This window comes from Hemitrygon akajei, chromosome 26 (genome assembly GCF_048418815.1).
Source record: "Hemitrygon akajei chromosome 26, sHemAka1.3, whole genome shotgun sequence".
Lineage (NCBI taxonomy): Eukaryota > Metazoa > Chordata > Chondrichthyes > Myliobatiformes > Dasyatidae > Hemitrygon > Hemitrygon akajei.
Genome location: NC_133149.1, coordinates 60,524,068 through 60,536,976, shown reverse-complemented (window position 1 = coordinate 60,536,976; position 12,909 = coordinate 60,524,068). Strand labels below are relative to the sequence as shown.

Genomic DNA, 12,909 nt, shown 5'->3' with positions numbered 1-12,909 from the left:
TTTGCCAATCACCTTTCCAGCTCTTAGCTTCACCCCACCTCCTCCGGTCTTCTCCTATCATTTCGCATTTCCCCCTCCCCCTCCTACTTTCAAATCTCTTACTATCTCTCCTTTCAGTTAGTCCTGATGAAGGGTCTCGGCCCGAAACATCGACAGTGCTTCTCCCTATAGATGCTGCCTGGCCTGCTGTGTTCCACCAGCATTTTGTGTGTGTTGCTTGAATTTCCAGCATCTGCAGATTTCCTTGTGTTTGCTCAGGGAATCAATAGACAATAGACAATAGGTGCAGAAGTAGACCATTCGGCCCTTCGAGCCTGCACCGCCATTTTGAGATCATGGCTGATCAACTACTATCAATACCCGATTCCTGCCTTGTCCCCATATCTCTTGATTCCCCTATCCATAAGATACCTATCTAGCTCCTTCTTGAAAGCATCCAGAGAATTGGCCTCCACTACCTTCCGAGGCAGTGCATTCCAAACCCCCACAACTCTCTGGGAGAAGAAGTTTTTCCTTAACTCTGTCCTAAATGACCTTCCCCTTATTCTCAAACCATGCCCTCTGCTACTGGACTCTCCCAGCATCTGGAACATATTTCCTGCCTCTATCTTGTCCAATCCCTTAATAATCTTATTTGTTTCAATCAGATCCCCTCTCAATCTCCTTAATTCCAGCGTGTACAAGCCCAGTCTCTCTAACCTCTCTGCGTAAGACAGTCCAGACATCCCAGGAATTAACCGCGTGAATCTACACTGCACTTCCTCTACAGCCAGGATGTCCTTCCTTAACCCTGGAGACCAAAACTGTACACAGTACTCCAGGTGTGGTCTTACCAGGGCTCTGTACAAATGCAAGAGGATTTCCTTGCTCTTGTACTCCATTCCCTTTGTAATAAAGGCCAACATTCCATTAGCCTTCTTCACTGCCTGCTGCATTTGCTCATTCACCTTCAGTGACTGATGAACAAGGACTCCTAGAACTCTTGGTATTTCTCCCTTACCTAACTCTACACCGTTCAGATAATAATCTGCCTTCCTGTTCTTACTCCCAAAGTGGATAACCTCACACTTATTCACATTAAACGTCATCTGCCGAGTATCTGCCCACTCACACAGCCTATCCAAGTCACCCTGAATTCTCCTAACATCCTCATCACATGTCACACTGCCACCCAGCTTAGTATCATCAGCAAATTTGCTGATGTTATTTTCAATGCCTTCATCCAAATCGTTGACGTAAATTATAAACACATGTGCTCCCAATACCGAGCCCTGTGGCACCCCACTAGTCACCACCTGCCATTCCGAGAAACACCCATTCACCGCTACCCTTTGCTTTCTATCTGCCAACCAGTTTTCTATCCATGTCAATGTCTTCCCCCCGATGCCCTGAGCTTTGATTTTACCCACCAATCTCCTATGTGGGACCTTATCAAATGCCTTCTGAAAATCGAGGTACACTACATCCACTGGATCTCCCCCGTCTAACTTCCTGGTTACATCCTCGAAAAACTCCAACAGATTAGTCAAGCATGATTTACCCTTGGTAAATCCATGCTGGCTCGGCCCAATCCTATCACTGCTATCTAGATATGCCACTATTTCATCCTTACTAATGGACTCTAGCTTCTTTCCCACCACGGATGTCAGGCTGACAGGTCGATAGTTCTCTGTTTTCTCCCTCCCTCCTTTCTTAAAAAGTGGGATAACATTAGCCATTCTCCAATCCTCAGGAACTGATCCTGAATGTAAGGAACATTGGAAAATGATTACCAATGCATCCGCAATTTCCAGGGCCACCTCCTTTAGTACCCTAGGGTGCAGAACATCTGGACCTGGGGATTTGTCAGCCTTCAGTCCCATCAGTCTCATCACCGTTTCCTTCCTAATGTCAATCTGTTTCATTTCCTCTGTCACCCTATGTCCTTGGCCCATCCAAACATCTGGGAGATTGCTTGTGTCTTCCTTAGTGAAAACAGATCTAAATTACTCATTAAATTCTTCTGCCATTTCTCTGTTTCCCATAACAATTTCACCCAATTCATTCTTCAAGGGCCCAACATTGTTTTTAACTATCTTCTTTCTCTTCACATACCTAAAAAAGCTTTTGCTATCTTCCTTTATATTCCTGGCTAGCTTGCGTTCGTACCTCATTTTTTCTCCCCGTATTGTCTTTTTAGTTAAGTTCTGTTGTTCCTTAAAAACTTCCCAATCATCTGTCCTCCCACTCATCTTAGCTGTGTCATACTTCCTTTTTTTTTAATGCTATGCAATCTCTGACTTCCTTTATCAACAACTGTGGCCCCTTTCCCCCCTTTGAATTCTTCCTTCTCTGGGGGATGAACTGATTTTGTACCTTGTGCATTATTCCCAAGAATAGCTGCCATTGCTGTTCTACTGTCTTTTCTGCTAGGCTATCTATCCAGTCAACTTTGGCCAGCTCCTCCGTCATGGCTCCATAGTTTCCCCAGTTCAACTGCAACACTGACACCTCCTATCTGCCCTTATCCTTCTCAAATTGCAGATAAAAACATCATATTATGATCACTACCTCCTAATGGCTCCCTCACTGCAAGATCGATTATCAAATCCTGTTCATTACATGACACTAAATCCAGAATAGTCTTGTCCCTGGTCGGCTCTCGTACAAGCTGTTCCAAGAATGCATCCCGTAGTCACTCTACAAACTCCCTATCCTGTGGTCCAGCACCAACCTGATTCTCCCAGTTCACCTGCATGTTGAAATCCCCCATAACTACTGCGACATTACCTTTGCCACATGGCAATGTTAACTCCCTATTCATCTTGCACCCAATATCCATGCTACTGTTTGGTGGCCTGTAGACAACACCCATTTGGGTCCTTTTGCACTTACTGTTCCTCAATTCTATCCACACAGACTCTACTTCTCCTGACCCTATGTCCCCCCTTGCAAAGGACTGAATCTCATTCCTCACCAACAGGGCCACCCCACCCCCTCTGCCCACATTTCTGTCCCTATGATAGCACGTATACCCTTGTACATTCATTTCCCAGGTCTGATCTCTCTGCAGCCATGTCTCCGTTATCCCAACAACATCATAGTTACCCATTCGCACCTGGGCTTCAAGCTCATCCGCCTTATTTCTGACACTTCGTGCATTCAGATATAGAATTTTTCGCCAATGTCTCCTCTCTCTGTTTGAATCACTGCCTTTTCTGCTTAACCCAGCTCCCCGAACTCCCATCGGGCTACCTTCCTAAATTTACTTATTCTTTCAACACATTTAACTCCATGTTCCGTCAGACCATCCCTCTGTACATGTGTCCTCCTTATCACTTGTTCCGCCTCACCTTTCTCCACTACACACTTAATATTCTGGAACCGTGTAGTCCCCACCTGTCCTTTATTCTTCCTCTCGCTATCCTCTCTCACATTCTGGATCCCCGCCCCCTGCAAATTTAGTTTAACCCACCCCCCCAAGAAGCACTAGCAAACTTCCCTGCAAGATTGTTAGTACCGCTCCAGTTCAGGTGTAAACCGTCCCTTCGGAACAGATCCCACCTTCCCTGGAACAAAGCCCAATTATCTAAAAACCTGAAGTCCTCCCTCCTGCACCATCCTCTCAGCCACGTATTAATCTGTATAATCTTTCTGTTCCTTGCCTCACTCGCAATCTCACTCACTCCTGAGATTGTTACCCTGGGGGTCCTGCTCTGCAGCTTCGCACCTAACTCCCTGAACTCCCTACGCAGGACCCCCTCACTCATCCTACCCACGTCGTTGGTCCCTACATGGACCACAACATCTGGATCCTTGCCCTCCCTCTCGAGAATAACCTGCACCCGATCTGAGATGTCTCGTACCCCGGCACCAGGGAAGCAACATACCATCCGAGACTCCCGATTTCCCCACAAAATCTCCTATCCGCCCCCCTGACTATAGAATCCCCTATCACTACCGCTCTCTTCTCTTCCCTCCTCCCCCGCCTAGTCGCGGGTCCAACCTCAGTGCCAGAGACAGGACCACTGCAACTTGTTCCTGGTAGGTCATCCCCACCAACAGTATCCAAAACGGTATACTTATTTTTGATGGGAACGACCACAGGGGTGCTCTTCTCTCTCTGTCTGCTCCCCCTGCCTCTCTTGACTGTCACCCATTTGCCTACCTCCTGTCTTTTCGGTGTGACTACCTCTCGATAACTCTTATCTATCTCTGCCTCTGCCTCCCGAATGATCCGTAGTTCATCCAGCTCCTGCTCCAATTCCCTAACTCGGTCTGATAGGAGCTGCAGCTGGATGCACCTATTGCAGGTGTGGCCATCAGGGACAACTGTGTTGACCCTGACCTCCCACATACTGCATACGGAGCACACCACTGCTCTAACCGTCTCCCCCATTACCTGATCCCAGATTAGTCAGAATAAATGAAAAGCAGGCTTCTTGCCGAAGTCCTCTTGTGTCGAAGCCCGCTGAGCCAAAGCCCAGCACTCTGCTCCTGCGCACTCCGCTGCCCGCTCCTGAAAGTGGGTCTTTTTAAAGCTTTTTAACGCCCATGGTTTTGCTGAATGTGTTCAGTGGAAATTCTGGCCCTTTCTATGTGTAGTGTGGGATCAAAAACACATTAAACAGACAACAGATAACAAAACGCGGCCATGGTCTGTCTAAGCCCGGCTACGAGCGGAGGAGGGTTGGCCGTATGGCCAGCAACCCCATCTCTTAAAAACCCAGTGCGACAAAAACGTCAGCGGAATCTTCAAAGGCCTCATCCCTGCGGATGGAAGGACCTTCCCCTGGAAGACGATTGAAGTCCTGCGCTGAAAGGAGAAGCCATGTCCTTCCTGGGGTGGTTCACTACTACAATAACTGTGAGGCTTCCTCAGCCAACCCGGCCACTCCCTGTCCAGTGTAGAGGATCCCTGTAGTCCCAATGGTGTCCTTGTAGTCTGGAATGTGTCAGTCGGCAGCATTCCTGTACGACTGGGGATCCCAAACATTTTTTTATGACAAAGACCAATACCAGTAACCGTGGACCCCAGGTTGGGAACCGCTGCTCTCCGGACATCTCGATGTGATGGCAGGCCAACAAGTTTCGAGCGTCTTCCCCTGAGTTGATGATCTTCCAGCAGCACTCGCTGTCCGTTTTCCTGCGCGTCCTGGGAACAGCCCGAGGATCAGTGAGCCTTCTGTCACGCAGCTGCTGTGGCACAGGCCCTTGCATCTTTCTCCACAGATCTTCGCCAGCCCACAGTCCGCAAAGAGGCGAGTGACCGTCTCGTCTCCACTGCAGTAATCTCGGGGCAGCGCGCTGTGGGAGTGATCTCCGGGCATGCAGCAAGGATCAGACTGGGAGGGGCCCTCTCGTCTCCACGGCAGTAATCTCGGGGCAGCGCGCTGTTGGAGTGATCTCCGGGCATGCAGCAAGGATCAGACTGGGAGGGGTCCTCTCGTCTCCACTGCAGTAATCTCGGGGCAGCGCGCTGTTGGAGTGATCTCCGGGCATGCAGCAAGGATCAGACTGGGAGGGGTCCTCTCGTCTCCACTGCAGTAATCTCGGGGCAGCGCGCTGTGGGTGTGATCTCTGGGCATGCAGCAAGGATCAGACTGGGAGGGGCCCTCTCGTCTCCACTGCAGTAATCTCGGGGCAGCGCGCTGTCGGAGTGATCTCCGGGCATGAAGCAATGATCAGACTGGGAGGGGCCCTCTCGTCTCCACTGCAGTAATCTCTGGGCAGCGAGCTGTGGGAGTGATCTCCGGGCATGAAGCAAGGATCAGACTGGGAGGGGCCCTCTCGTCTCCACTGCAGTAATCTCGGGGCAGCGCGCTGTGGGAGTGATCTCCGGGCATGCTGCAAGGATCAGACTGGGAGGGTCCCTCTCGTCTCCACGGCAGTAATCTCGGGGCAGCGCGCTGTGGGAGTGATCTCCGGGCATGCAGCAAGGATCAGACTGGGAGGGAGCCTCTCGTCTCCAGTGCAGTAATCTCGGGGCAGCGCGCTGTGGGAGTGATCTCCGGGCATGCAGCAAGGATCAGATTGGGAGGGCCCCTCTCATCTCCACTGCAGTAATCTCGGGGCAGCGCGCTGTGGGAGTGATCTCCGGGCATGCAGCAAGGATCAGACTGGGAGGGCCCCTCTCGTCTCCACGGCAGTAATCTCGGGGCAGCGCGCTGTGGGAGTGATCTCCGGGCATGCAGCAATGATCAGACTGGGAGGGACCGTCTCGTCTCCACTGCAGTAATCTCGGGGCAGCGCGCTGTGGGAGTGATCTCCGAGCATGCAGCAAGGATCAGACTGGGACGGCTCCTCTCGCCGCCAGGGATCACAGACGACATATTTAGGGGCTCGGCGATGTTCGGAACGTTGCAGGGAAGTGGCGCTGAGGTCAAAGATCAGCCATGTTCTGAGTGAGGGGCAGAACAGCGCAACGGGCCGAATGACAACGCCTGCTCCTGTTTCTTATTTTCTAAATCACGAGTTGACCTTTGCGCCTTGTTCTCCCTTGGCCTTCAGCCTGTCGGATTGCACAGGGGAGCGGTGAGAGCTCCGGAGATCCATCAGCAGCCGCTGCGGTTATTTCATGTTCTTGTTATTTATCGCTTTTTTGCATTTGCACAGTTTGTTACCTTCAGCTGTCTGGCTGATCTTTCACTGCCTGCTTCTGTTATGGTAACTATTCTATACTTTTTCTAAGTGTGTCCGCAGGAAAATGCTTCTCGGGGTTGTATGTGGTGACTTATCTGGACTCTGATAATAAAAATTTTTTTGCAATTTGAGTTTCGGGAAACTTGCTTTAATTCTGAGACTGACATCTCCAGCTCCCAGCAGCAGCCCGTCCTCACACACGCACAGCCAATCTGCGATCACCGTTGGGAGATGGGTGCTCCCATTGGCTGAGGGGTGTCAGTGGGCGGGACGCTGAGCGCTCGGCCGGGCCGGGGTTTGGAACCGGGACCGAGTGAGGCCGGAGACCGGGAGCTGCGCCTCGGGTTCCGGCTGCACCACCGGCGGGTCGTGAATCCTTTCGAAGGCAGAGCTGAAGAGACCGGCGGAGATTCCGTGAGATGTTTCAGCTACACGGAGGGCGCCCGGCCTTTCCCCGCCGAGGATCGGGGCCTGTTGTCTGGAGTTGTCTCCCAGACCCGTCCCTTCCTGCTGGGAGACGGGAGCTGCCCCGCAGCGGCTGCCAATGGATCTCCGGAGCTCTCACCGCTCCCCTGTGCAATCCGAACAGCTGAAAACCAAGGGAGAACAAGGCGCAAAGGTAAACTCGTGCTTTAGAAAATAAGTAACAGGAGCATGTCTGGCCACTCGGCCCGTTGCGCCTGTTCTACCCTTTCCTCAGAATAGTCCTTTCTTTTTAAATCTTTTTATTGATATTAAACAAACATAAATGAAACATGAATACAAAGAGCTTGAGAGTACATAATTAATAGGTTAAGGTATAAATACAAATGGATGATAATAACCTCCCAAACTCATAGTGGTTACAAAAAATGGAGAAAATAAGAAACCCTCCTCCCCAAAAAAATGAAAAAAATCCTAACTGACATGGGCCATTGCATTATATCAATTATACACAGTAGCGTCAATAACTCCGCACCTCCATCCAAATAATGAAGGACAATAAAAGTAAGGTTCAGGAAAAGTCAGTTTAGCTTATATGAAAATGTTGAATAAATGGTCTCCAAGTTTCTTCATATTTAACTGAAGGGTCAAAGACAACACCTGTAATTTTTTCTAAACTCGAACAAGAAATAGTTTGAGAAAACCACTGAAATATAGTTGGAGGATTAATTTCTTTCCAGTTCAATAGGATAGATCTTCTAGCCATTAATGTAACAAATGCAATCATCCGCTTGGCTGAGGGGGGATAAATGACTATTATCCACCATTGGTAAACCGAAAATTGCAGTAATAGGATGCGGTTGCAATTTGATATTCAGAACTGTTGAAATAATACCAAAAATATTTTTCAAATAATTTTGCAAACGGGGGCAAGACCAGAACATGTGGGTCAATGAAGCGACTTCAGAATGACATCTGTCACTGGTTGGATTAACATAAGAATAAAATCGAGCGAGTTTATCCTTGGGCATGTGAGCCCTATGAACAACCTTAAATTGTATTAGGCATGTTTAGCACAAATAGAAGAAGAATTGACTAATTGTAAAATTTTCTCCCACTGCTCTGTGGGTATAAGACAGTGAAGTTCTTTTTCCCATTCCTTCTGAATTATTTCTGATTCTCCTGGCTGTATTTTCCTGATCATATGATAAATGATAGCTATTTAACCCTTCTGGCAAGGATTCAGAGCTAGATTTTTTTCTGTAATGTTCATTGGACATAATGTCAGAAAATACTAACATTCAAGAAATTTCTAACTTGCAAGTATCTAAAAAAATGAGTTTTAGGCTGGATAGCTGTTCAAAGGACATAAAACTGTTATCTAAAAATAGATGACGAAAACATGTTATACCTTTTGTTTTCCATAACACAAAGGCTTGGTCCATAAAAGAGGGCTGGAAAAAGAAGTTAGATATAATAGGGCTTGATTATTCAAGCCAAAGAATTTACGAAATTGAAACCATATTCTTTATGTATGATTAACTATAGGATCAGTTATTTGTTTATTCAGTTTAGATAAAGCAAAAGGAAGTGAAGATCCTAAAATAGAAAACAATGAGAAGTCTTGTACAGATTTACACTCCAAATTTCCCCATTGTGGACAAGGTACTATGACCGATTCTTGTGTCCAAAATATTAAATATTGAATATTAACTGCCCAATAGTAAAATCTCAGGTTTGGCAAAGCGAAACCACCTTCCTTCTTAGGCTTCTGTAAATATTTTCTACTCAATCTAGGATTTTTATTCTGCCACACATACAAAGATATTTTGGAGTCAATAATATCAATAAAAGATTTAGTTATAAAAATTGGTAATGCTTGGAATAAATATAAAAAATTGGGTAATACTATCATCTTGGTAGTATTAATTCGACCAACCAATGACAGAGATAATGGGGACCACCTGCTAACAAGTTGCTTGATTCGTTCAATTAAAGGTAAAAAACTAACTTTAAATAAACCCTTATGTTTCTTGGTAATTTTAATACCGAAATAAGTAAAATGATCTGTGACAACTTTAAATGGTAAGTGTTTATAAATAGGAACTTGCATATTTAATGGAAATAATTCACTCTTATTAAAATTCAGTTTGTAGCCAGGAAAGCTACTAAACTGAGCAAGCAAGGATGAAATAGCAGGAATAGATCTCTCAGGGTCAGACATGTATAGTAACAAATTATCAGCATATAATGATAACATGTAAGTCCCTTACCCACGGGTAATACCAAAAATATTAGGTGATTCACGAATGGCAACGGCTAAAGGTTCCAAAGCAATGTCAAATAATAGAGGACTTAAAGGGCAGCCTTGCCTCGTACCACGGGACAACTGAAAAAAAGGAGATCTTTGATTATTGGTCAGAACCGAAGGCAAAGGTTTATAATACATTAATTTAATCCATGATAAAAATTTCAAGCTAAAATTAAAATTCTGCAACGTATTAAATAAATATAGCCATTCAACTCTATCGAACGCTTTTTCAGCATCTAAGGAAATGACATTCTGGTATTTCAGATGAAGAAGTATAAATTGTATTAAGTAATTTTCTAATGTTAAAAGATGAATAACAGTTTTTAATAAATCCGTTCTGATCATCAGAGATAATTTGAGGTATACATTTTCTAATCTAGTGGCCAAAATTTTGGTAAAAATCTTAGAATCCGTATTCAGCAAGGATATTGGCCGATAGGATGCACATTCAGAGGGGTCTTTATCTTTTTTAAGAATTGAAGAAATGGAGGCATCATAAAAAGATTGTGGTTATTTAACTACAGTTAACGCATCTTTAAAAAGTTTACAAAGCCAAGGAGCGAGTATAGAAGAAAACGATTTTAAAAATTCAGCAGTATAACCGTCCGGACCAGGGGCTTTACCTGAATTCATTGAAAAAGGGAGTGGGTTCTCCTTTCCAGACCCTGCCCGGGGACATGCCACTCCTCAGGGTTATATATAGAACCTCTCGGGCAGGGACAGGGAGTGGGTTCCCCTTTCCAGACCCTGACCGGGTACTTGCCTGCACACCTCAGGATTATATATGGAACCTCTCGGACAGGGACAGGGAGTGGGTTCCCCTTTCCAGACCCTGCCCGGGGACTTGTGCTACTCCTCAGGGTTATATATGGAACCTCTCGGACAGGGACAGGGAGTGGGTTCCCCTTTCCAGACCCTGCCCGGGGACTTGTGCTACTCCTCAGGGTTATATATGGAACATCTCGGGCAGGGACCGGGAGTGGGTTCCCCTTTCCCAGGCAGACGCCCGAAGGTGACCGGGAGCCACCAGAGGGGCTGATGTCACTGAGGAAAGGGAACCCATTTGAATGACAGCCCGACTGCACGCGGATTTTGGTGAATTTACCCGATAACTCCAGAAAAAAGGAGAAGCCCCTGCGTACTTTATAGCTCGTTTTAAGGATACGTGAGAGTCCAATGCTGGCAAACCCCTGGACAGATCAGTGTGTCCAGCTGGCAGTGCAGACTTTTCTAAACTGTCTCAGACACAAGCCTGCCCACTCCTTTAAGTTAACTAATCTCAATTCGCTGTGTCAGACCTGGCCCCGGGTGACATAAATTCTGATGAATATGGAGAACAAATGACTCTTTAAAGGGACTGGGGAAAAGCGAGAGTGTGCACAGAGAACCGGTAGTGAGGAGATGGAGTTTAGGTCCTGACGAAGAACCCAGAACGGGTGGCAGGATCGTGCGGACGGTGCAGATGAAGAGGACACTTGGCTAAGGACAGAGACGGGGTTTGTAGAAAGAGGGGACATTGGGCCAGAGATTGTCGCACTGCAATCACAGACAAGAATAATAAGGGGCAGGAAGAGACCCCGGATCACAGTAATTCTCGACAGAGTAACATATGTACTCTCCACAATCCGTTTGGTCCCGAATAGGGCAGGCCAGAGGGGACGGATCACAGTAATACTCGACAGAGTAACACATTTACTCTCCACAATCTCTTTGGTCCCAGAGAGGGCAGGCCAGAGGGGACGGATCACAGTAATACTCGACAGAGTAGCACATTTACTCTCCACAATCCCTTTGGTCCCAGATAGGGCAGGCCAGAGGGGACGGATCACAGTAATAATTGACAGAGTACCACATTTACTCTCCACAATCCCTTTGGTCCCAGAGAGGGCAGGCCAGAGGGGACAGATCACAGTGATACTCGACAGAGTACCACATTTACTCTCCACAATCCCTTTGGTCCCGGATAGGGCAGGCCAGAGGGGACGGATCACAGTGATACTTGACAGAGTACCACATTTACTCTCCACAATACCCTTTGGTCTCGGATAGGGCAGGCCAGAGGGGACGGTGATACAGGCGGCTGTGATCAGGCTCACCACACAGGCAGTCTCTTTTCTCACTGCTGCAATCAGGTAGAAGGTACAAGAGCCTCAGGACTCGCCCCACCAGGGTCAGGAACAGTTACTACACCTCAACCATCAGGCTGTGGAACAACACAGGATAACTCACACATCTGCTGTCCATAGAGATGCTCCCACAACAAATCGTCGTACTGGGACTGTCACAAAATGAGTGAAATAAGAGGTGGTTTGACTGAGACAGATCATATTCCTGTCTCAGAATTAGAGAAATACAATCTCACAGGATATTTACAGCGGAAGGGCTGGAATGATGTTTCCCATAAGGTGTGGAACCAGCGGTCACAGACTCAGAATCCGTGGACAACTCAGCAGGTGCTGAGATCAGGAGAAATTTCCTCACCCAGAGTGCAGTGAATCATTGCAATTAACTCCGCAAGATTTCTAAATTGAATGGACATATCCTGGGGCTCAGCGGTGATGGGAAGTTGCAGGGAAGTGGTGCTGAGGTCAAAAGTCAAGCATGTTCTGAGTGAAGGGCAGAAGAGGTGCAAGGGGTCGAATGGCCACACCTTCTCTATTTCTTATTTTCTGAAACACGAGTTTACCTTTGCGCCTCACTGTTTCTTGTCCTGTCAGATTGAACAGGGAGCGCTGAGAGCACCGGACATCTATCGGCAGCCGCTGCGGTTATTTCATGTTCTCGTTGTTTATTTGCATTGGCGAAGGTTGTTGACTTCTGCACTCTGGTTGATTTTTCAGTGATCCAGACATAGTTACCGTTCTGTAGCTTTGCTCTGTATGTTTGTAGGAGTTGTATGTGGCGACTTATATGTATTCTGTTAGTTTTTGGAATAGTCGCTTGGGGAATCTGAGGTGGAGGAGTATTTGGGGCTTATTTAAAATTATACATAGATTTTATCCAAACAGTGTTTATTTGACAAGGGTTAATTCTGATATTGAAACTAACTGTTCTTTTTGTGGTTTATATCCAGAGAATTTATTTCATCTGTTTTGGGATTGTGAATGTGTTAAAACATTTTGGGTTGTTGTTTGTCAATTTATAAATCAATATATTAACGTGGATTTAACTTTTTGTTTTGAAAATGTCTTATTTGGTTTTCTAATAATACCAAATCTCATCGGGATCATTTCTTTATCATAAATATTTTGTTAATTTACAGCAAATTTTATATCCATAAATGCAATCACAGCAATAAGAAACCTTCATTTATATTTTTTACATCAGACTTCAAACTATATGTTTATACTCTGAAAATATCCCATAAACAGAAAGCTGTAAAGACTGTACAAATCTGTCAACGTTTTGGGTTATCTCTGTTTGTATTGTTTCGTACCCCGTAACTGGGTCACTTACCAGCAAAGATAGAGAGGTCCGTTGAAGTCTGATGATACTATTTTTAAACAGTATTTATTAGTAAAAAGACGCAAAAATAATATCAATGCAAATATACA

General features: G+C 46.2%; 1 protein-coding gene across 1 annotated transcript in view; it reads right to left on the bottom strand.

Annotated features, from left to right (window-relative positions):
* Positions 1–12,909, bottom strand: part of LOC140716726 (zinc-binding protein A33-like) — an 82,969-nt gene that overhangs the window by 12,671 nt on the left and 57,389 nt on the right. The gene's annotated exons all lie outside the window — the stretch shown is intronic.